At 40.3% G+C, this 23,282-nt stretch overlaps 1 protein-coding gene across 6 annotated transcripts in view; it reads right to left on the reverse strand.

Annotated features, from left to right (window-relative positions):
• RNF180 (ring finger protein 180) overlaps positions 1-23,282 on the reverse strand; it is a 450,665-nt gene that overhangs the window by 253,979 nt on the left and 173,404 nt on the right. Inside the window, exon 1 of one of the 6 annotated variants that reach the window (XM_043887816.1) lies at positions 11,379-11,399. The exons of 1 other annotated variant lie outside the window; for it this stretch is intronic. The gene's annotated coding sequence lies outside the window, so the exon portion shown is untranslated. Of the gene's footprint in view, positions 1-10,833; positions 11,092-11,264; positions 11,340-11,378; positions 11,400-23,282 lie in introns of those variants that run through there. 4 more of the 6 variants (XM_043887818.1, XM_043887815.1, XM_043887820.1 and 1 more) reach the window with 4 other exon arrangements.

Genomic DNA, 23,282 nt, shown 5'->3' on the forward strand with positions numbered 1-23,282 from the left:
AGGATTAAAATGGGTCCAGGAGTAAAGATATCTTGCTAGCTCTTTCAAAAAGGTGGAACGGGATAGAATCTAAGAGACCAAGAAAGAGGTATAGGAAGAGGAAGATATTTTGTCCCATATAGTCTATAAACAGTAAGCTAATGTGTCACCTAAAAAATTCTAGGCCAAAAATTTTGGTTCTGGTCACCAAGGTTTTACTTTTTGAAAATTTGAAGCATTTTATTCTCCACCTTGAAGGCAGAGTCCTTGGTAGAAAAAAACAAAACAAATCATCAATCTTCTTCTATGGACCTAACAGAAGCAGAAGATACTAAGATGAGGTGGGAAGAACACACAGAACTAGACAAAAAAGATCTTAATAACCCAGATAACCATGATGGTCTGATCATTCACCTAGAATCAGATATCCTGGAGTACAAAGTCAGGTGGGCCTTAGGAAGCATCACTACAAACAAAACTAGTGGAGGCGATGGAATTCCAGTTGAGCTATCTCAAGTTTTAAAAGATGATGCTGTGAAAATGCTGCACTCACTATGCCAGCAAACTTGGAAAACTCAACAATGGCCACAGGACTGGAAATGGTCAGTTTTCATTCCAGTCCCAAAGAAAGGCAATGCTAAAGAATGTTCAAACTACTGCACAATTGCACTCATCTCACACGCTAGCAAAGTAATGTTCAAAATTCTTCAAGCCAGGCTGCAAGAGTACCTGAACCAAGAACTTCCAGATGTTCAAACTGGATTTAGAAAAGGCAGGAGAACCAGGGATGAAATTGGCAACATCTGCTGGATCACAGAAAAAGCAAGAAAGTTCCAGAAGAACATCTACTTCTGCTTTATTGACTACACCAAAGCCTTTGACTGTGTGGATCACAATAAACTGTGGAAAATTCTTCAAGAGATGGGAATATCAGACCACCTGATCTGCCTCCTGAGAAATCAGTATGCAGGTCAGGAAGCAACAGTTAGAACCAGACATGGACCAATAGACTGGTTCCAAATTGGGAAAGGAGTACGTCAAGGCTGTATATTGTCACTCTGCTTATTTAACTTATGTGCAGAGTACATCATGTGAAACACCAGACTGGATGAAGCACAAGCTGGAATCAAGTTTCCCGGGAGAAATATCAATAACCTCAAATATACAGATGACCAACACCCTAATGGCAGAAAGCGAAGAGGAACTAAAGAGCCTCTTGATGAAAGTGAAAAAAGAGAGTGAAAAAGCTAGCTTAACACTCAACATTCAAAAAACAAAGATCATGGCATCTGGTCCCATCATTTCATGGCAAATAGATGGGAAAACAATGGAAACAGTGACAGACTTTATTATTTGGGGCTCTAAAATCACTGCAGATGGTGACTGCAGCCATTAAATTAAAAGACACTTGCTCCTTGGAAGAAAAGCTATGACCAAACTAGACAGCATATTAAAAAACAAAGACATTACTTTGCCAACAAAGGTCCATCTCGTCAAAGTTATGGTTTTTCCAGTAGTCATGTATGGATATGAAAGTTGGACTATAAAGAAAGCTGAGAGCCCAAGAATTGACGGTTTTGAACTGTGGTGTTGGAGAAGACTCTTGAGAGTCTCTTGGACTGCAAGATCAAACCTGTTAATAGTAAAGGAAATCAGTCCTGAATATTCATTGGAAGGACTGATGCTAAAGCTGAAACTCCAGTACTCTGGCCACCTGATGTGAAGAACTGGCTCATTTGTAAAGACCCTGATGCTGGGAAAGATTGAAGGTAGGAGGAGAAGGGGACGACAGAGGACAAGATGGTTGGATGACAACACCAACTCAACGGGCATGAGTTTGAGCAAGCCCCGGAAGATGGTGAAGGACAGGGAAGCCTGGCATGCTGCAGTCTATGGGGTCATAAAGAGTCAGACACAGCTGAGCAACTGAACTGGAAAGAGTGGCTCATCAGGCTGCTGCCAGTGATCAGCCCATCTGCTCTGCATTCCAGCAGTCCAGGCTTCCTTCCACTCCTCCACTTCACTGGCTCACTCCTCCTGCTCCTAACTCTGGATCTCTGGGAAGCTTGCCTCTAGTCTCCAGGGAATAGAACCATATCCTTCAAGTCTCATCTAAAATGCCGCTTTCTAGAGGAGAAAGGAGAGTGGGTCATCCTTGATCTATTATTTTCATCCAGTGTGTGTTAGTGTTAGTTACTAAGTTGTGTCCAACTCATCGCAACCCCATTTCCCCCCAACAACCTTTCTAATTCTCCTTTAGAACAATCATCATGCTTTTAACTACTCATTCTATGTTTGTCTTCCTTGCTGAGATGCAAAATCCTTAGCAGTTTATAATAGTGCTAAGCACTGATCAGTTGAATGAGTGAGTGAATAAGTAAGCAAGCATAGGCAGACAAAAAAAGTCATTCTTTCCTAATTCTGCTTGAAGTCAGGGCACAACTTACTGGCATTACCAGGGTAAATTTAGCAAACACCATTGGAGGAAGCTGGTCTCAGCCTCATAAAGCTGTCATACAGATTGACTTTTTAGAAGCGTCATTTTAGAATACGATCTGAGCTTCATGACACCTTATGTGGTTTGACGACATATCTTATATCTCATTGGAGATATTCAGATTATTTATAATTTTCTTTATGAAGGTATCTACCAGAAAATAGTACTTTTCTCTTTTCAGTCAGCAATGCGACAGAAAGTGGCATACTCTCCATATTTTTTAAACTAAAATCTCTACATATAGAACATGAATTCAAGGGGTTGAAATTATTTTAAATACTAACTACTACTCTTGAATACAGTGATTATTAAATAGCACTAGCTCCTTTAACCACCAGGACATTCCTGTGATGTAGGGATTGTTAATTGTTTCATAAAAGAGGAAACGAAGGCCTAGAGAGTAAACTAACTTCCCAAAGTATGTCTATCGTTTTATGAGGAGGAAGTTCCTATTTTTTAGAGTCTTGACATTTTGAAAGACAAAAGGAATGAGGAGGACAGAAGCCCTTACAGAGACTTCAAAGTCGGGATGGGGGAAAGTGCTCTCTATAAAGTCATTTACTAGAACAGAGGAATCAATGAAATCACTGGCTGCCCTCACCTATCTGCTGGCATCTGAGCTGACTACAGTAAGAAAAGCAGAGGGTAAGGTATGAAAGCAGTGATCAGCTCTGTTTTAGGATCTACATTGTCTTGAAAAGCTTTTGGGTGACATCAGAAATACTCTTCTTGAGTCATTCTAAAAATAAATAAGGGCCAAATAAATTAACAAAGTCCACAAAAAACTGCTTCTACCCAACCACATGAATTTTAGTTTTACTTTTACATTTGATTTGCCTTTGCTTATTCCCCGCTTTTTGTAATTATGGAATCTAGATCATGTACCCAATGTACCCAATTTGCTATCATTTATTCTCCTGTTCTACAAATTTACCACTGTTTGGCACCAATGTATCTGCAGACAGCTGTTCTAAATAGTCTTTCAGCATGGATCTCCCTAGAATTCAGTGATACTTAGATGCTGTACTAAGATGAAGATTTGGTTTATAATCCTGAAACAGCCATGCTACACTAGTTTTCTTCTGTCTTCCCATTCAGTGATGTCCTTAGAATCTCCTGAAGTATGTATGCATGGTTTAGCTTGCCTTCTTTAAATGTTTCCAGAAATCTGATGCACTTATTTATCCTACATTCTGAACAGCTACAAAACAAAACAAAAAAGCATGTGCAACAATGTTATAGTTTCTTTACTGATACATGAATATGTAGCAAAAGTATAAAAGCTACATACACATGTATCAGTAAAGGAATGATAAATACCAAGTTTAGGATAATGGTAACCTCTAGAAAGGTATCTGCTGCTTAGTCGCTTCAGTCGTGTCTGACTCCGTGTGAACCCATAGACGGCAGCCCAGCAGGCTCCCCCTTCCCTGGGATTCTCCAGGCAAGAACACTGGAGTGGGTTGCTATTTCCTTCTCCAATGCATGAAAGTGAAAAGTGAAAGTGAAGTCGCTCAGTCGTGTCCAACACTTAGCAACCCCATGGACTGCAGCCTACCAGGCTCCTCCATCCATGGGATTTTCCAGGCAAGAATACTGGAGTGGGTTGCCATTGCCTTCTAGAAAGGTATCTAAGGGGGCTTAAATTTTACCTGAATTTTTTTCTTAAAAAAAGCTGGAAAAAAAAAAAAAAAAGCTGAAAAAAAAAAAATGTTAACACTTTATAAGGTTCCATGGTGGGAACATGGGTGTTCATTATACTATTCTTTATACAGTATGTTAATGTTTTAAAGTTTTTATATCTATTTTAAAAATTTAAACTTATTTGCTTTAATATATAGAAGTCACATGTTTTGCATCTTATATCATGAAAACTTCTCAATGTGAAAAAATCAAAAACATTTGTTTTGAAGAGTACATAAAGGAGAAGTGGCTTTCTGTTGGAGCCTTTATTATTATACTAAAGAGTACTCCATATACATCAAAGTGTGGGGGAATCTATGACCAACAACTCCCTGTGCAAGCGATTCTCACATCTGTGCCTCTGAAATACATGAAACCTTTTTAAAAGAACAGATGCTCAAGAGTTATCTTAAACCTGCTTGAATCAGAGTATCTGCAATGAGAACCACATACACCAAGACTGAAAACCACTGATCTACGAAAATGGCACAAAAGAAAAATGAGTAACCACCACTAATTCAGACCAATCATGTGATTAGAATGGTGAAGGGACAGTTTTCCCAGTGGCTATGTAGACAGCTCTATGTCTCCCACCTGGGTACCGTACAAGCAAAATACAAAATAAGAAAAAATGAAATCACTGAGAAAACATGCATAACAATACATTAGCTAAACCATAAAAGAGGGACAGTGGTTCTTATGAAATACATCAATCATAAAACAGTGTCATAAATCATACATCAATCATAAAACAAACTGAATTAGGCTAGAAACAAACATGCTTGCCTTTTATGAAATAGAGAAAGCACAAAAAGGCTTATGTAACTGTAATGAAAACACTCACTCTAGATGATATGATTATAGCACTGGATATCCTTTGTCCTTCCTCATCCACACTCCAGAGGTATTTTTCACCTACTCTACTGTGCTCTAATTCCCAGGAAGCTGACTTTTCACCTGCAAAAATACTCCCTCCCCCCCTTCCACCTTCTGCCTTCCAGCTAAATTTGCCAGTGGGAAGCACCACCAGTAAATCAGAAGGCTGGAAGGGAGTGAAGAGGGGTATTTATTCCTCCATGCCTCTCAATCTCAGAAAGGCCAGAGGTCTAGCCAGGCAGCCTTCCCCATATAGCCACCCTCGCTGGGTTTAGTCATGATCCTATTCTCTCAACCCTTTAGGCCTAGGGATGATAATGGTTCTCATTACTGTTAGTCCTAAGATGCTTCACCATCCATTGTTGGTTTATTTTACCTCAGGCACACTTTTAAAACTAATCTTATCAACTACTCCATTTTAAGCTTGCTACATATTTTCTACCAGAACACTGACACAATTATAAAGCATGAAGATATTTTACCCTGTCTCTAAGCAGAATGCTCTTTTGTAGATCTAACCTTACAAGCTTAATATGTCCAGCTAGTATCCAGCATTATAGGTGCTGCACATGATTGAGGAAAATATATATTGAATATATGACCTGTTCCCTGGTAGCTCAGACAGTAAAGAAATCTGCCTGCAATGTGATAGACCAGGGTTTGATCCCTGGATCAGGAAGATCCCCTGGAGAAGGAAATGGCAACTCACTCCAGTATTCTTGGTATTCTTGCCTGGAGAATCCCATGGACAGAGGAGCCTGGTGAGCCACAGTTGATTGGATTGCAGAGTCAGACATGACAAAGCGACTAACACATACTTATACCTTTGGCGGGCGGGGGAAACCTAGGTGGAAAACAAATTCAATCCCACTCCTGGGCATATATCCGGAGAAAATGATAACCTAAAAAAATACATGTACCCCAATATACATTGTAGCACTATTTACAACAGCCAGGACATGGAAGCAACCTAGATGTCCATCAAAGGATGAATGGATAAAGAAGCTGTGGTACATATATACAATGGAAAACCACTCAGACATAAAAATGAACAAGACAGTGCCATTTATAGAGACATGGATAGACCTAGAGACTGTCATACGAGGGAAGTCAGAAAGAGAAAAACAAACATAGTATGTTAACACACATATGTGGAATCTACAAAAATGGTACAGATGAACTTATCTGCAAAACAGAAATAGAAACAGAGATGTAGACAACAAATTATGAATACCAAAGGAGGAAACTGGGGTGGGATGAATTGGGAGACTGGGACTGACATGTATACACTACAATGCATAAAACAGAAAACTAATGAGAACCTACTACGTAGCACAGGGAACTCTCCTCAGTGCTCTGTGGTGACCTAAAGGGGAAGGAAATCTAAAAAACAGAGGGGATATGTGTATAACTGATTCAGCTTGCTGCAGAGCAGAGACTAACACAACATTGCAGAGTAACTACACTCCAATAAAAATGAATAAAAAACCTTTTTTGGTTTCAATGAGTAAAACTTTGATATACTCAAAAAAAAAAAAAAAACAACAAAGAACGAAATAATTCCATTTGCAGCAACATGGATGGACTCAGAAATTGTCATACTGAGTGAAGTAAGTCAAAGACAAAGACAAATGTCATGTGATATCGCTTATATGTGGAATCTTAAAAACAAAAACAAAAAGGTGCAAACAAACTTATTTATAAAACAGAAAAAGAGTCACAGATGTGGAAAACAAACTTCTTGTTACCAAGGGGGAATCTGGGCGGGGGGGGGGGGGAATAAATTGAGAGGCTGGGATTGACATATACACCCTACTGTACATAAAATAGATAATAAGAACCTACTGTACTCTATACTGTGTAACGACCTAGAGGTGGAAAGAATCTAAAAAAGGGGATCTATGTAGAACTGATTCACTTTGGTCTACAACAGAAACTAACACAGCATTGTAAAGCAACTATAATAAAAATTAAAGAAAAGCAAATTCAAGGCCAAAATAAAAGAAATAATAAAGAAACAGGGAGTAATTCACAAATATACATGGTGAACTAAAAAATAAGAACAAGGGAGTCAGGGAAGGCTTTCTGGAAAAAAGTATTCCAGCTGGGTCCTAAAGCACAGAGAGAATTTAGACAGCATTAGCAAGTAGAGTGGAGAGGAATGGGCATCTTGAGCAAGGAAAATAATATAAGCCAAATCACTAAATGGGAAAGGTTATGGTTGTTGGGTGAGCAAAAAGTATAATGCCAGACTAGAGATAACAAGTTTTACTTAGGACTCTACAGCCTTAGCTAGTTCTAAGTCAGACAAGTGAAGCTATACAAAAATACTAATTTTATAATTTATATATCTTTCAGGAGTCTAGTGGGCTTCCTAGGTGACCTCAGTGATAAAGAATCTGCCTGCCAATGCAGGAGATGCGGGTTTGATCCCTAGGTTGGGAATATCCACTGGAGAAGGAAATGCCAACCCACATCAGCATTCCTGCCTGGGAAATCCCATGGACAGAGCTAGGTGGGCTACAGTCCATGGGGTCACAGAAGAGCCCACATATATATACTATTCATTTCATGCTGCCTAAATTGTTGTTTGTATTTCAACTCTGGCCCCTTGGGGGGGAAAAAATTTTTTTTTAACAGGTTTCTGAATAGGCCAGGACATTCCCAATCAAAATAAGCCTCATTCTCACCTCAGCAATTTTATGAATGATGTTTTGAAGTTGCTGTTAAAATCTCTGCTAATGACCTACTGCTTGTTTCTAAGGTTTCCACCTGTCAGACTATCAGTGAACTAATCAGGGAAAGAGATTACAGAACTTAAAGGTAGTTCCATCATTAACAGAATAATTTCTAATATTTCTGCTTGCTACAGAGAAATTTATTAAGACCAAAAAATGTGATATCTCTAATTTTCTCAGCTGATTTTGTAATCAAAGACTTACGAATCAAGTAATTTCCTCAAATTTTTCTTAAATCAAGGAAAACAATAAAACACCTTGTTAATTATGTGGTTAATGTTTACTGTACCAGACACTTAGTTTGGTTAATATAACATTATTTGGTTAATATAACATTTTTGTACACGTTATTGTATACTAGGGCCAAAAGAAGATATTTTTAATGTGGGCATTTTTATGTCACCATTTTATGGGGGACTCCCTACTTATTGGAGCTGTTCTGATGCAGGGAATTTTGATGAGACCTTAAAAATGAGCTATGAACTTTCCAAAGTGAGAAAAAAAAAAACTCATGTTAAACATGAAACAGATATCCTTGTCCGTTCCCAGGGACACGGCTTGGTGACTACACCACCACCACATTACAAATGTATACAAGCCTACAAGCAAGCAGTGTCCATTACAGAGTAGTCACTCTGAGAAGGTTACAAACATTTTCTAATAATGCTGCCATTAATTAAAACTATTTTTAAAACACCATTCACAGCTGTCTTCACAGCCTTCATGATAACTGTTTAAATATCCTTAAGAGCAGTAAAATCTTGAAGGCAGAGCTGAGTTTTGCAACCATGCAGAAATCATTCTGTCAAGTTTAGCAAATAAAAGATGTTCAAACTGAGCTACATAGTTTTGGATTATAAAAATACAAACAAAAAACAAGCACTCATAAAAGAGATTCTAAAATCATATTTTTAGGTTGCTTGTAAAACTGACTAAATTTTTCAAATATTTAAAATAACTAAATAGCAGCAACACTTTTTAAATAAACATCTAGCCTCCTAAAGTAACTACCTGGAATGACCATTCTAAAAACATAAAAGACAGCATGTTGGGGGGAGTGGCAGTGTTTCATGACCCTGTAGTCACACTTTGAAGTCACAAAGCAGCTTTCTTCCAAGGAGATTAAAATATTCTCCAGACATTACTTCATTAATTCTCTAAATATCCCTTCTGAGAGAAAGGATAGATTACAGTTCTTTTTCTTTCCGGTTGCTGAGCGAAGATAGTGCAAGGGAAAGAGAATTGTTAGTGTTTATTCCATGAGTCACTAATTAAGTCTAGGTGAACTGTGCCCTAAAATATGTGCTATGTAGTTAGCAAAATTTAACTGAATTTTTTTTAGCTTTATTCTGTTTGATAAAAAGGCATCATATGAGGTAGATGTCTCATAAAATATTACAGGGATATATTATTATTAATTCGTTGGATACATGCCTAGAAGAACTCCTGCTTGACATACAGGAATTACTAATTAAAGAAGCAGGTGTCTATCCTCAGATATACCCATAAAAGCCTAGTTAAGTCTATTTCAAAAAGGAAAAAAGCTTGTTGTTTTTGTTTTTAAGACTCCTTTCTTTGAATTTTAAAAGAAAAAAAATCTTCACTTTGAAAAATGTAACAGAGGAAGAAAAACAGGGCAATAAAAGATCTATTGGCAAAATCATTTAAAAATAGGGAAAGAGGTGCATTGTTGACGGCACTGGAGAGAAAGGACAACATAATATGCACCTGATTACAAGTTAATTTTCACTGAAATTATTAAAATAATCATTCTTCTAAATGTTTAATTCTTTTGTAGGAGAAAAGAAAACTTACTGCTCAGGCATACTACCATTCCACTCATCCATTAAATAAACATTTAGGGTCTCTGCTACGTTAATCACTAGGTACAACTGAGCTCCCAGTGTATTCACATAGGAGATTAATAGTTTGACAGAGGAAAGACAAAAACAAACAAAAAAAATTCGTCCTTATAACGATTCCAATGATCCTATCCAAAAAATGGATCGACTCTGGTCATTTAAGTATCACTTTTAGGGGTACTACTTTAGGAATATGAAAGAACTCAAGTCTATTTTTAAGAACGGTTTTGGTAATTAATGAATAAATAAAAAATATGCGAATTAGAGGGGCTCTTGGCGCTAAATTTTGTTTGACGTTGAGTGACTACGGAGAACAACTCTCAGCCAGACAAGTTCTAAACCCAGTTCCCACAAGGGCCGACTGCTTGTTTTTGATGTAATCACTTTTCCTCGTGGGTGCCTCAGCTGTCTGGTCTATAAAATGGGTAATTTAATAGTAACCTGCCCACACAATGCTCCTTTGAAATTACTAATGAATGCTCTCCTGTCTACACTTAAAAACTATTAGATGCTACAAAAATATTGAGTACGTCCTATCTCGAAAAGAACACGGTGACATATGTTGGTGCTAATTAGGACACTAATGACAAATCGTCTCCATCCTAGGGACCCTGTCTGCACCTCCGCCCCGCTGCATTTCAGAGCTTACCCACGACCTCTGACAAGTCTGAACCCTCCGGACCCGAGGCTGCAACAAAAGCAGCTGAGACGCCGAGACCGAAATGGACCAGACAAAAGAAAGTGGATCTGGGCGAAGGGAACGGGCCGCGGAAAGGGGGTGTGTGCGACTGTCCCCACGAGTCTGAGAGGAACCCGGACGCGGCTCCCCAACTCCCACCTGGACGGCGGCCCGCGCCGGCCCCGCGGCCCTCCCCGCACCCCCCCGGCGCCGCCCGGCTCGCGCTTCCAGACCCCGTGTGATCCCGCGCTCCCGCCGGCTCGCGCCCCGAGGCCGCCGCCGCCGCCGCCCCGCGAGCCTCAGGTGCGAAAGTTAAACCGCCGCCGCATCACCTGAGGCCGGGGCAGGAGGCGGCCGGGGCAGCGCAACCCAGCCCGCGGCGCGTCCGCCCGGCGCGAGCCCGGGGCCCGAGCCGCCGCGGCCGGGCAGGGCAGGGCAGGGCAGGGCCGGGCCCGGTCGGGCCGACGCCGGCCTCTCGGGCGGCCGCGCCCCGCCGGGCTCCCAACCGCCGGCCCTCACCTGCGTCCGCGTCCCGGGGCGCCCGGCCGCCCGCAGCCCGGCTCTGAGGACTCGGCGGCGGCGGCTCCCGCGGCGGCGATGCCGGTTCGGCGAGACGGGAAGCGACAGGAGCCAAACCCCGCGGAAAGCGCTGGAGCTGCGCCGGCGGCCCGGAGCCCGCGGCCTGGGTCTCGGCGCCCGAGCGCTCCCCGCCGCCTCCGGCTCCGCGCACCCACCTCCTCCGCGGGTTCCGGCCCGAGCGGCGCGTGGGCGGCGCCCCGTCCTGACCCCGCGCAGCCTGGCGAGCGGCGCCGGCGGCGCCCGTGGGAAAGTTGTGCTTTCCGGTCATCCCTCTACCAGAGCATCAGAAGTTGCCCTGTCTGCGTCTGCCGCGGCCTCACCCAGTCCCACCCACAGTTCCCAGCTCCGAGCCCACCTGCCGGGCCCATTACCTGCTGAGATCCACTCCCATCCCCAGACGCTTCTCCACACCTAGACTCTGCCTAAGGCACGGCCACTCTCTGAGTTTACTTTTCCCTTCTGATGTCACTGTCCTGGTTGCTTACCTTATGCGGAAGGTTCCGTCCAAGTACACATGGGATTAACTACCAAAGGGTTTTTGGTTCCTTTCTTGATGAATTACAGCTGGTAGGTGAGTTGATGACCGGAGGTAAATCAAAAGTGCTTACTTAGGGAGTTGGAGGGCTCGCTTGGAGTAAAGGTGGACTTGTCAGCAGGTTATGAACTCTGCATTCAGAGCAATGAAAATAGACGATCAAAAGACTGTAAGTAAGGTTTGCAATATAAAAAAGCAAGTTTTATTAGGTGCTTCAGGAAGGGGAAGGAAGCTGAGTGGGAGGACCTCAAAAGACTGTACAGCTTTCTCTGCTAGATACAGAAATCGCCATTTGCCCAAGTGGTTTCTTTAGAGTCTTGTTCTAAGAATTGCGTGCATGCTCAGTCCCATTCATATCTTTGCGACCCCTTGGACTGTAGCCTGCCAGGCTCCTCTGTCCACGGAATTTTTCAGACAAGAATACTGGAGTGGGTGGGTTGCCATTTTCTTCTCCAGGGGATCTTCCCAACTCAGGGATGGAACCCTCCTACTTCTTCATTAGCAGGCACTGACTTAGGCAATATAAGTCAGTGATTTCCCAAGTGAAAATCTGATGAAATCATCAAGAACAAAACCACACAAAAACATGATAGGAAAAGTAAACTACAGACCTTTTGAGTATTAATACAGAAATCCACAACAAAATACCTAGCAAACCAAATCCAGCAACGTAGAAAAACCGTTTTACAACATGAGCAAGAGGGATTTAGCTAGTAAGTACAAGGTTGGTTTATCATTAAATGAATTATGGATGTAATACACTCTCTTTTTAAAAAAAAAAAAAGGGGGGAGAAAAACCACAGGATCATCTCAATAGTTGAAGAAAAAGCACTTGACAAAACCTAGCTCTTTTTCATGACTAAAAACACTCAACTAGGTAGGAAGAGAACAGCCTCAATCTGATAAAGGACATCCACAATCTAATTTTTTTTTTTTTTTTTTCAAAGTATTTATTTATTTGGCTGCCCTGGGTCTTAGTTTTGACATTCGAACTCTTAGTTGCGGCATGTGGGATCTAGTTCCTTGACCAGGGATTGAACCCAGGCCCCCTGTGTTGGGAGCATGGAGTCTTTAGCCACTGGACTACCAGGAAAGTCCCCACAATCTAATTTTAAAAATTAAAAAAAAAAAGGAAGATAACATCATAATCACTGGTAAAAGAATGAATAATTTCACATAAGATCAAGGATAGGAAAAAATATGTCCACTCTTGCTACTTTTATTGGACATTGTACTACAGGTTCTAAGCAGAGCAATTAAGCAAGAAAGGTGAGATATCTTATAGAAATAAAGCAAACAGAAGAAAGAATTTTTGAAGAAAACCAGGACAATAGTTTTCAGCACTGAGAGGCAATAGGACAAAAGTTCTCAGATTAATGGATAAAAATTACCTATGTCAAAGTGTACTATTATGAAATTTCAAAGGACATGGTTCTAAGAAAAGATTTTAATAGGTTCCAGGGAGGAAAAAAGAGATCATTTACAGAGATTCAGAAATTGGAATGGCATTGGAATTTTTGAAGAAGCACAAGTAAAGAGAAATTCTGAGAGAAAGTTATTTCCAATCCAGAAGTTAAGGTTATAAAAAAAAGACATTTTCAGTATGCAAAGTTTTAGACATTCTTTTCATGCATTCTTTCTCAGAAAACAATTGGAAAACTTGCCCCACCACTACAAAGAGGTGAGGTAAGGGGTCTGTTAGAGGAGACAGATGAAGGTTACACCCAAGACAACTTGGTTGGAACGTCCACCAGAAAAAATCCACATCCTAGCCCTGGAGCCTTACATTTCACAGTAAAAGAGACTTTGCTGATATAGAGTTATGACCATAAATATGGAGGCTATCCTGGATTATCCAGGTAGACCCAACCTAGTCTAAAAGCCTTTGCTTTCCCTGAGTGTGTGAAGAAAACAGATAGTGCCAAATGTAGCAGAGTCTAAGGTGTTTGACTGTGTTAGCTGACCTGTGAGGCAACATAATAGCTCAGATGTGGGGCTCAGGAGTCATAGTGCCCTGACTTGATTCCCAACTCTACTTCTTATAATTATAAAACCTTAGGAAAAATTTCTTTCTTTCTGTGTCTTAGTTTCTTCGTCTGTAAATGGAAGGTAATAAGATTGTAGAAGTAGGAGATTTTTCTGCTTTTACCCATTGAAGTGCTTAAAATATCTGGCACATAGTTAATACTCAATAAATACCAGCTGTTATTATTGACAACATTTAAGAAAATAGTTTCTGTAGAGTAATAATTAGTTAGGACTCATGTCAGTGAAATGACAGAAATCCAACTCTAGTTGGCCCTGGGGAAATATTCAGTATTTCATAAGTCTATTATAGTTTTATGTAAGTCTGCGATTCCCACGGGGTTCAGTGGTAGAGAATTTGCATTCAGGAGACGCAAGAGATGAAAATTCAATCCCTGGTTGGAGAATATCCCCTGGAGGAGGAAATGGCAATCCATTCCAGTATTCTTGCCTGGAGAATCCCATGGACAGAGGAGCCTGTGGGGTACTGCATATGGGGTCACAAAGAGTCAGACACGAATGAGCAACTGAGCACACACGTTTGGATCTAACTGATCAAATGATTCTATGGGCAGAATATCTCCATCTTTGGCCTCTATTTTTGGTTCTGTGTTGGCTTTATTTTTAGGAAAGAACAGTCTATATCTTAACAAGATTGGCCACCAGGGATGCTAGGATTAAATTCAACTGTAACTGTTAGCAGTTACAAAGTTAGCAAACACGATGGAAAAAGAACACTTCTTTCCCAATAGTTGCAGCAAGATTCTGGAACTGAGTCTTACCATATAGACCTGGATTGGAGGAGGGCATGGCAACCCACTCCAGTATTCTTGCCTGGAGGATCCCATAGACAGAGGAGACTGGTAGGCTCTTTTTGACCATAGGGTCAAAAAGAGTCGGACGCAACTGAAGTGACTTAGCACACATAGACCTGGATTGCATGCCCATCCCCATTAATTACTGTGGCTAGAGGGAGATAACAAGCAGATTGACCAATTGACTACTATTTGTTCACCCATAAAACTGTGTGTGTGTGTGTTGGGATGTGGTTGTTGGGGGGAATCAACTTCCTTACTCAGACCGCATAGACTGAAAGTGGGAAAGGCATAGTTCCTCAAAAGAATATCGTGTGCTGTTATCAGAACACAGAAATGGATATTTGGGTAGACAGAAATAAAAGATGTACATTATCAGTGATGAATGTAGTTAATCAAACACGGAGTGAAAGATTACTGAACCTCAGAGAAACCCCAGCTAAGCCTTGGATGATGGTAGAAATCTGTATGTAGGTTTTGTGGGATGTTTAGCACCCCAGGAAGAAAAACTAGTGATGTACAATATGTAATTTATGTGAGGTTCTGGTTTGGGAAAGTGAACATGACTAAAGGAGCAGAGTTAAAGGAAAGAAAAAGTCATAAAAGAACTGTGGAAATGTCCATTCTTGGGCCATATTGTGCAGAGAGGCAATAAGGCCAGAAAGGTATTGGTAAAGTAATCTTTATGTCTCTGAATGTTCCTGCACTAGTCAAGTTATGAGACTAGTGCTAGAGTCATTGAGAAGGGCAATGTTTCTAAAGATTAGTAGGTAATAGCAGTGAAGTGCAGGAGTTTACTGATTTATTATTATTAGTTATAAGTATATGTAATATGGCTATATAATAAATTATATTAATATTAAGTTCAGTTCAGTCTCTCAGTTGTGTCCATCTCTTTGCGACCCCATGGACTGCAGCATGCCAGGCCTGCCTGTCCATCACCAACTCCCAGAGTCCACCAAAACCCATGTCCATTGAGTCGGTGATGCCATCCAACCATCTCATCTTCTGTCATCCCCTTCTCCTCCTGCCCTCAATCTTTCCCAGCATCAGGGTCTTTTCCAATGAGTCAGTTCTTTGCATCAGGTGGCCAAAATTGGAGTTTCAGCTTCAACACCAGTCCTTCCAATGAATAGTCAGGACTGATTTTCTTTAGGATGCACTGATTTTATCTCCTTGCAGTCCAAGGGACTCTCAAGTGTCTTCCCCAACACCACAGTTCAAAAGCATAAATTCTTTGGTGCTCAGCTTTCTTTACAGTCCAACTCTCACATCCAAACATGACTTTTGGAAAAACCATAGCCTTGATGAGATGGACCTTTGTTGGTAAAGTAATATCTCTGTTTTTTAATATGCTGTCTAGGTTGGCCATAACTTTTGTTCCAAGGAGTAAGTGTCTTTTTATTTCATGGCTGCAGTCACCATCTGCAGTGATTTTGGAGCCCCAAAAAATAAAGTCAGCCACTGTTTCCACTGTTTCCCCATCTATTTCCCATGAAGTGATGGGACCGGATGCCATGATCTTCGTTTTCCGAATGTTGAGCTTTAAGCCAACTTTTTCACTCTCCTCTTTCACCTTCATCAAGAGGCTCTTTAGTTCTTCTTCGCTTTCTGCCATAAGGGTGGTGTCTTTTGCATATCTCAGGTTATTGATATTTCTCCCAGCAATCTAGATTCCAGCTTGTGCTTCATCCAGCCCAGCGTTTCTATTTTTTTTTCCTTCTGTTTTTTTTTTTTTTTTAACATGTGTTCCTCATCCCCATCCCCCCTCCCGCCTCCCTCTCTATCCCATCCCTCTGGGTTTTCCCAGTGCACCAGCCCCAAGCACTTGTCTCATGCATCCAACCTGGGCTGGTGGTCTGTTTCACCCTTGATAGTACACTTGTTTCAATGCTGTTCTCTCAGAACATCCCACCCTCGCCTGCTCCCAGAGTCTAAAAGTCTGTTCTGTACATCTGTGTCTCTTTTTCTGTTTTGCATATAGGGTTATCTTTATCATCTTTTTAAATTCCATATATATGCGTTGGTATACTGTATTGGTGTTTATCTTTCTGGCTTACTTCACTCTGTATTATGGGCTCCAGTTTCATCCATCTCATTAGAACTGATTCAAATGAATTCTTTTTAATGGCTGAGTAATATTCTGTGGCGTATATGTACCACAGCTTCCTTATCCATTCATCTGCTGATAGGCATCTAGGTTGCTTCCATGTCCTGGCTCAGTGTTTCTAATAATGTACTCTGCATATAAGTTAAATAAGCAGGGTGACAATATACAGCCTTGATGTACTCCTTTTCCTATTTGGAACCAGTCTGTTGTTCCATGTCCATTTCTAACTGTTGCTTCCTGACGTGCATTTCTCAAGAGGCAGGTCAGGTGGTCTGGTATTCCCATCTCTTTCAGAATTTTCCACAGTTTATTGTAATGCACACACTCAAAGGCTTTGGCATAGTCAATAAAGCAGAAATAGATGTTTTTCTGGAACTCTCTTGCTTTATCGATGATCCAGTAGATGTTGGCAATTTGATCTCTGGTTCCACTGCCTTTTCTTTTTTTTTTTTTTCCCACTGCCTTTTCTATATCCAGCTTGAACATCTGGAAGTTCACAGTTCACATATTGTTGGAGCCTGGCTTGGAGAATTTTGAGCATTACTTTGCTAGCGTGTGAGATGAGTGCAATTGTGTGGTAGTTTGAGCATTCTTTGGCATTGCCTTTCTTAGGGATTGGAATGAAAACTGATCTCTTCTAGTCCTGTGGCCACTGCGAGTTTTCCAAATTTGCTAGAATATTGAGTGCAGCACTTTCAGAGCATCAGGTCAGGAGTTTACTGATTTATTATTATTATTAGTTATAAGTATATGTAATATGGCTATATAATGTGTTATATAAATATATGTCATAATAAAATACCTAATGAAAGGATTAATGTTAGTATTAATAAAAATCAAGCCAGAATTTCTTCTACCAGTTACAATAATTTTGCAATTCATAAAACACCTAACAGGAAAGACTGTTCAAAGAAAATTGTGATGTTATGAAAATATCAAAGAAGATTTGAGATTCATGATTTTTCAACTGCATGATCTTGGGCAAGTTACGACTTTAACACCAAGTTTCCTCAACTACAAAAGTGGTTTATCTTAAATGATATGTCTTAGTAGGTTGTTGTGATTATCAAGAAAAATAATAAAATCTGGAAGTTCTTGGTTCACATACTGTTGAAGCCCAGTTTGAGGGATTTTGAGTGTTACCTTCCTAAGATGTGAAGATGAGCACACCTGTACAGTAGCTTGGACATTCTATGGCATTGCCTTTCTATGGGATTGCAATGAAAACTGATCTTTTCCAATCCAGTGGCCCCTGCTGAGTTTTCCAAATGTGCTGATATATTGAATGCAACACTTTAACAGCATCATCTTTCAGCATTTTAAATAGCTCACTTGGAATTCCATTACCTCCACTAGCTTTGTTTGTAGTCATATTTTCTAAAGCCCACTTGACTTCACACTCCAGAATGACTGGCTCTAGATGAATGACCACAACACCATGGTCATGCCGGTCATTAAGACCTTTTTTGATAGTTCTTCTGTGTATTCTTGCCACCTCTTCTTAATTTCTTCTGCTTCTGTTAGGTCCTTGATTTTTCTGTCCTTCATTGTGCTCATCTTTGTATGAAATATTCCCTTGGTATCTCTAATTTTCTTGAAGAGATCTCTAGTCTTTCCCATTCTATTGTTTTCCTCTATTTCTTTGCATTGTTCACTTAACAAGGCTTTCTTATCTCTCCTTGCTATTCTCTGGAACTCTGCATTCAGTTGGCTATATTTTTCCTCTTTTGTCTTTCTCTTCTCTTCTGATACTTCTTATGCTGAAGCTCAAATACATGTTTAACTTTTCTGGTGACTCAGATAGTAAAGAATCTGCCCACAATGCAGGCGACACAGGTTCAACCCGTGGGTCAGGAAGATCTCCTGGAGAAGGAATTGGCTACCCACTCCAGTATTCTTACATGGAAAATTCCATGGACAGAGGAACCTGGTGGGCTACAGTCCATGTGGTCACAAAGAGTCGGACACGACTAAGTGACTAAGCACACTCACACATATTTTAACACTAGCTTTTCATTTAAGCAGTTCCTTTCAGGTTATTGAAGTAATTTCCCAATCAATTTGAGTTGGCTATACCTTCTGTTAGAGTTATCTTTTCTAAATTAATGATTCAAAGAAATTTTGTACAACCAGTTAATTTATCTAACATTGAGAATATTACTAGTCAAAGAGGTTACATACACCTTCCATCTACAAATGTTGTTATGGGATTCATTCCAAATGTTAGTTGTTTGGTTTAATCATTTCAATGAAATTGATTGTGAAGACAATTGTTATTAGGGAATAATAAAAAGAAGTACAAGTAGCTGTGAAAAGAAGAGAAGAAAAGGAAAAGGAGAAAAGGAAGGATATTCCCATGTGAATGCAGAGTTCCAAAGAAGCAAGGAGAGATAAGAAAGACTTCCTCCGTGATCAATGCAAAGAAATAGAGGAAAACAACAGAATGGGAAAGACTAGAGATATCTTCAAGAAAACTAGAGATATCAAAGGAATATTTCATGCAAAGATGGGCACAATAAAGGACAGAAATGGTATGGACCTAATAGAAGCAGAAGGTATTAAGAAGAGGTGGCAAGTACACACAAAAGAACTATACAAAAAAGATCTTCATGACCCAGATAATCATGATGGTGTGATTACTCACCTAGAGCCAGACATCCTGGAATGTGAAGTCAAGTAGGCCTTAGGAAGCATCACTATGAACAAAGCTAGTGGAGGTGATGGAATTCCAGTTGAGATATTTCAAATCCTAAAAGATAATGCTGGGAAGGTGCTGCACTCAATATGCCAGCAAATTTGGAAAACTCAGCAGTGGCCACAGGACTGGAAAAGGTCAATTTTCATTCCAACCCCAAAGAAAGGCAATGCCAAAGAATGCTCAAACTACCACACAATTGCACTCATCTCACACGCTAGCAAAGTAATGCTCAAAATTCTCCAAGCCAGGCTCCAACAATATGTGAACTGTGAACTTCCAGATGTTCAAGCTGGCTTTAGAAAAGGCAGAGGAACCAGAGATCAAATTGCCAACATCTACTGGATCATCGATAAAGCAAGAGAATACCAGAAAAACATCTACTTCTGCTTTATTGACTATGCCAAAGCCTTTGAGTGTGTGGATTACAATAAACTGTGGAAAATTCTGCAAGAGATGGGAATACCAGACCACCAGACCTGCTTCCTGAGAAATCTGTATGCACGTCAGGAAGCAACAGTTAGAAATGGACATGGAACAACAGACTGGTTCCAAATAGGAAAGGGAGTACGTCAAGTATATTGTCACCCTGCTTAGTTAACATATATACAGAGTACATTATTAGAAATGCTGAGCTGGATGAAGCACAAGCTGGAATCAAGTTTGCCAGGAGAAATATCAATAACCTCAGATATGCAGATGACACCACCCTTATGGCAGAAAGCGAAGAAGAACTAAAGAGCCTCTTGATGAAAGTGAAAGAGGAGAGTGAAAAAGTTAGCTTAAAACTCAACATTCAGAAAACTAAGATCATGGCATCTAGTCCCATCACTTCATGGCAAATAGATGGGGAAACAGTGGACACAGTGAGAGACTTTATTTTCTTGGGCTCCAAAATCACTGCAGATGGTGACTGCAATCATGAAATTAAAAGACATTTGCTCCTTGGAAGGAAAGTTATGACCAACCTAGACAGCATATTAAAAAGCAGAGACATTACTTTGCCAACAAAGTCCGTCTAGTCAAAGCTATGGTTTTTCCAGTGGTCATGTATGGATGTGAGAATTGGACTATAAAGAAAGCTGAGAGCCAAAGCATTGATGGTTTTGAACTGCGGTGTTGGAGAAGACTCTTGAGAGTCCCTTGGACTTCAAGGAGATACAATCAGTCCATCCTAAAGGAAATCAGTCCTGAATATTCATTGGAAGGACTCATGCTGAAGCTGAAACTCCAATACTTTGACCACCTGATTTGAAGAACTGATTTATTTGAAAAGACCATAATTCTGGGAAAGATTGAATGCAAGAGGAGAAGGGGATGACAAGGATGAGATGGTTGGATGGCATCACTGACTCAATGGGCATGAGTTTGAGTAAACTCCAAGAGTTGGTGATGGACAGGGAGGCCTGGTGTGCTGCAGTCCGTGGGGTTGCCAAGAGTCATACACGACTGAGCGACTGAACTGAACTAAATAAAAAGAAAGAGAAGAGAAAAAATTTGTGATTTATATGTACTGTCTTCCCAAAGGAATCCAAGCAAATAGAACCTTTTAATATTGTGACACTTCTCACTCCAGCTTACTCTCTGGCAGCAGCAAGGTCTCAGTCTGTCAGAGAGCTTATTACTTGCCTGCAAAAGGTCAAACCTGCAGTGTGCTTTAATATTTAAGTTTATGGCCTTGGGCATTGTGGGCATGGAATTCACAAATTTACCAAAATAATATCATTCATACTTGTGAATTTTATTTCATATATTTCTCTGTGCCATATTTTGTCATGATCAGAGTGGCTGTCACTTCTTTTACCAAAAAGATCACCATCTGCAACCCATTAGCTTCATTTGCTAACTTTTCCGTCAGTACTTACTATGTAAAAAAGCCCATGTCTATAATTTAAAAAAAGAGATTATGATTTAAGACTTGCTTTGACAGTATATTAGATATCTTAACTATATATTTAACAGCTTTATCCTTTGTAATATGTATAATGGAACAAATAAATGTTACTTTGATGAAAGCCCCAAGCCTGGCTCTCTCATTAGCTATGTGCTATTTCTTGTCAAATGACTTAACCTGTCTTAACTTCAGTTTTCTTATCTGAAAAGTAGCAGAATCATAGAATTTTAGGACTGGAAGGCACCCTAAAAATCAGGGATGCCTGAAAGTTCAACACAGTCTTATGCAGTCAGTCTTGAGGCAGAATCCATCTTTAACTTTGGCCTCAGTCTTTGGAGGCTCAAAATGTCAAGTACTGACTAGAGTGCCATTTCTGATAATACAGAGACATCTTTGTTTATTTTGAAAATCAGTTAATAAATATTATTTTGATATGTTAATAGATCCACAGTTTAAGGGAAAAAATCCTCTCAAGTGATTGTGTGAATGAATGAGCACATGAAAGAAAGAAAAAAAAAGTAAGAGCAAGTAAATTAAGTCATATGAGGGTGTTTTTCTCAGTCAGGGCATGAGGCTTCCAGTGTTTAAGTATATCATTGAAATTGCATTCATAACCAATAATAGAATCTTTGAGAGTTAACAGGGAATAAGTTGGGCAAGTTAGAGGTTATAACTTTGGTTGTTTACTATTAGAAAGGAAGGAAAGATTAATAATATAACTGTAGTATCCAGTATTGGCAGAACCAGCCAAAACAGAGCTTGCCTCTCAAACAACTTCAAATGAAGGTCAGCATTTAGTATCACAAACATGCCCTGTAGAGACCACATGAGCAATTTAGTACCTGTGGTACAAACCCATGGACTGTAGCTTACCAGGCTCATCTGTCCGTGGAATTATCCAAGCTAGAATATTGGATGGGTAGCCATTCCCTTCTCCAGGGGATCTTCCCAACCCAGGGATAGAACTCAGGTCTCCCGCACTTCAGGCAGATTCTTTACCAGCTGACCCACTAGGGAAGCCCTTGTTAGTAAAGAGCTCTAAGTAATCAAATATGTTTTATTATGTTGACCTGAAATCTTCTTGCCTAATAAAATTTCATCCAGTGCCCTGAATTCTGCTCTCTGATGTAACATATTAATAGCATAACCTTTGAAGTTTACCACTCTAAAGATTTGAAGTCAATCCTTTGCCATGTCTTTTCTAGGCTCCTCAACCGTTTATGGCGCATGCAGACCACACCTTTCACTATCCTAGTATTCTTTTCTGATACTTTATGTTACCCTTAAAAATGTGGAGACTTTAAAACGAGAACCCAGGACTTAGTACTTTCATTCACTCAAGATGTTTTTAATTGAACACATGACCTGTCTCTAAGGGTAAGATATAGCAGTGAACAAAACAGATAAAAGTCCAGTGGAACTTATATTCTTATTGGGAAAGACAACAAATAACAAAGTAAAATGTACAGTATATTAGAAAGTAATACATGCTATAGAAAAAAAAATAGCAGTGAAGGGATATAGAACACTATGAGGGTGAGGTTGAGGGGTTTACAATGTAAAATAGTGATCAGGGAGTCACTGCGAAGGTGACTGTACCCCTAATCTTCTGGTGACCCCCTAGTTCTGCTGTCTTCTCTTATCCCACCTATTCTCCATCTCAAGAGGCTGACATATGGAGCCAATCAGCAGTTCTCCTGCCACTTGGCTCCATTTGGATTCACCACTATGAATCCTAATAAGATATTAGAGGGAGGGAGGAGAGTGAGGTCAAGATATTTATTCCTTAGCTATCACTTGGTGAGGATTTTCTGGTTAACTGTGTCCCTCTACTGGAAATTTGATTCCTCTCAAGTATGTTGGCTTTGCAAGATTCTCTCCTTCTGTCTCCAGTAACCACTCCCTTTCTTGTCCCTTTAGGCCTAGGCATGGTGGGCTCCAGGTTATTGGACTATTATTTGTGGTTTCTTTATGTCCACAGTTTTGAAAACAGTCCCTTTGTTCATGAGCCTTCTTTGACATTATCCTATTTAAAGTATGCTGTTTCCTGTTGGAACACTGAGAGATGCAGTGATATTTGAAAGAGATAAGGGTAAGTTGTGTGGATAAGGATAAGGGTAATACTCATGAAAACATGAGTATTGCAGGAGTGGCAAGTGTAGACAGATTGCTGTCGACACAGTCTGGTAGTGTAGAGCACAGAGGAGCTTTCATCTCCCTTGTTTTGTTAGCCGCTCAGTCATGTCCAGCTCTTTGCGATCCCATGGACTGTAGTCCGCTAGTCTCCTCTGTCCATGGAAATCTCCAGGCAAGAA

Source organism: Cervus elaphus, chromosome 25, assembly GCF_910594005.1.
Source record: "Cervus elaphus chromosome 25, mCerEla1.1, whole genome shotgun sequence".
NCBI classification, from domain to species: Eukaryota; Metazoa; Chordata; class Mammalia; order Artiodactyla; family Cervidae; genus Cervus; species Cervus elaphus.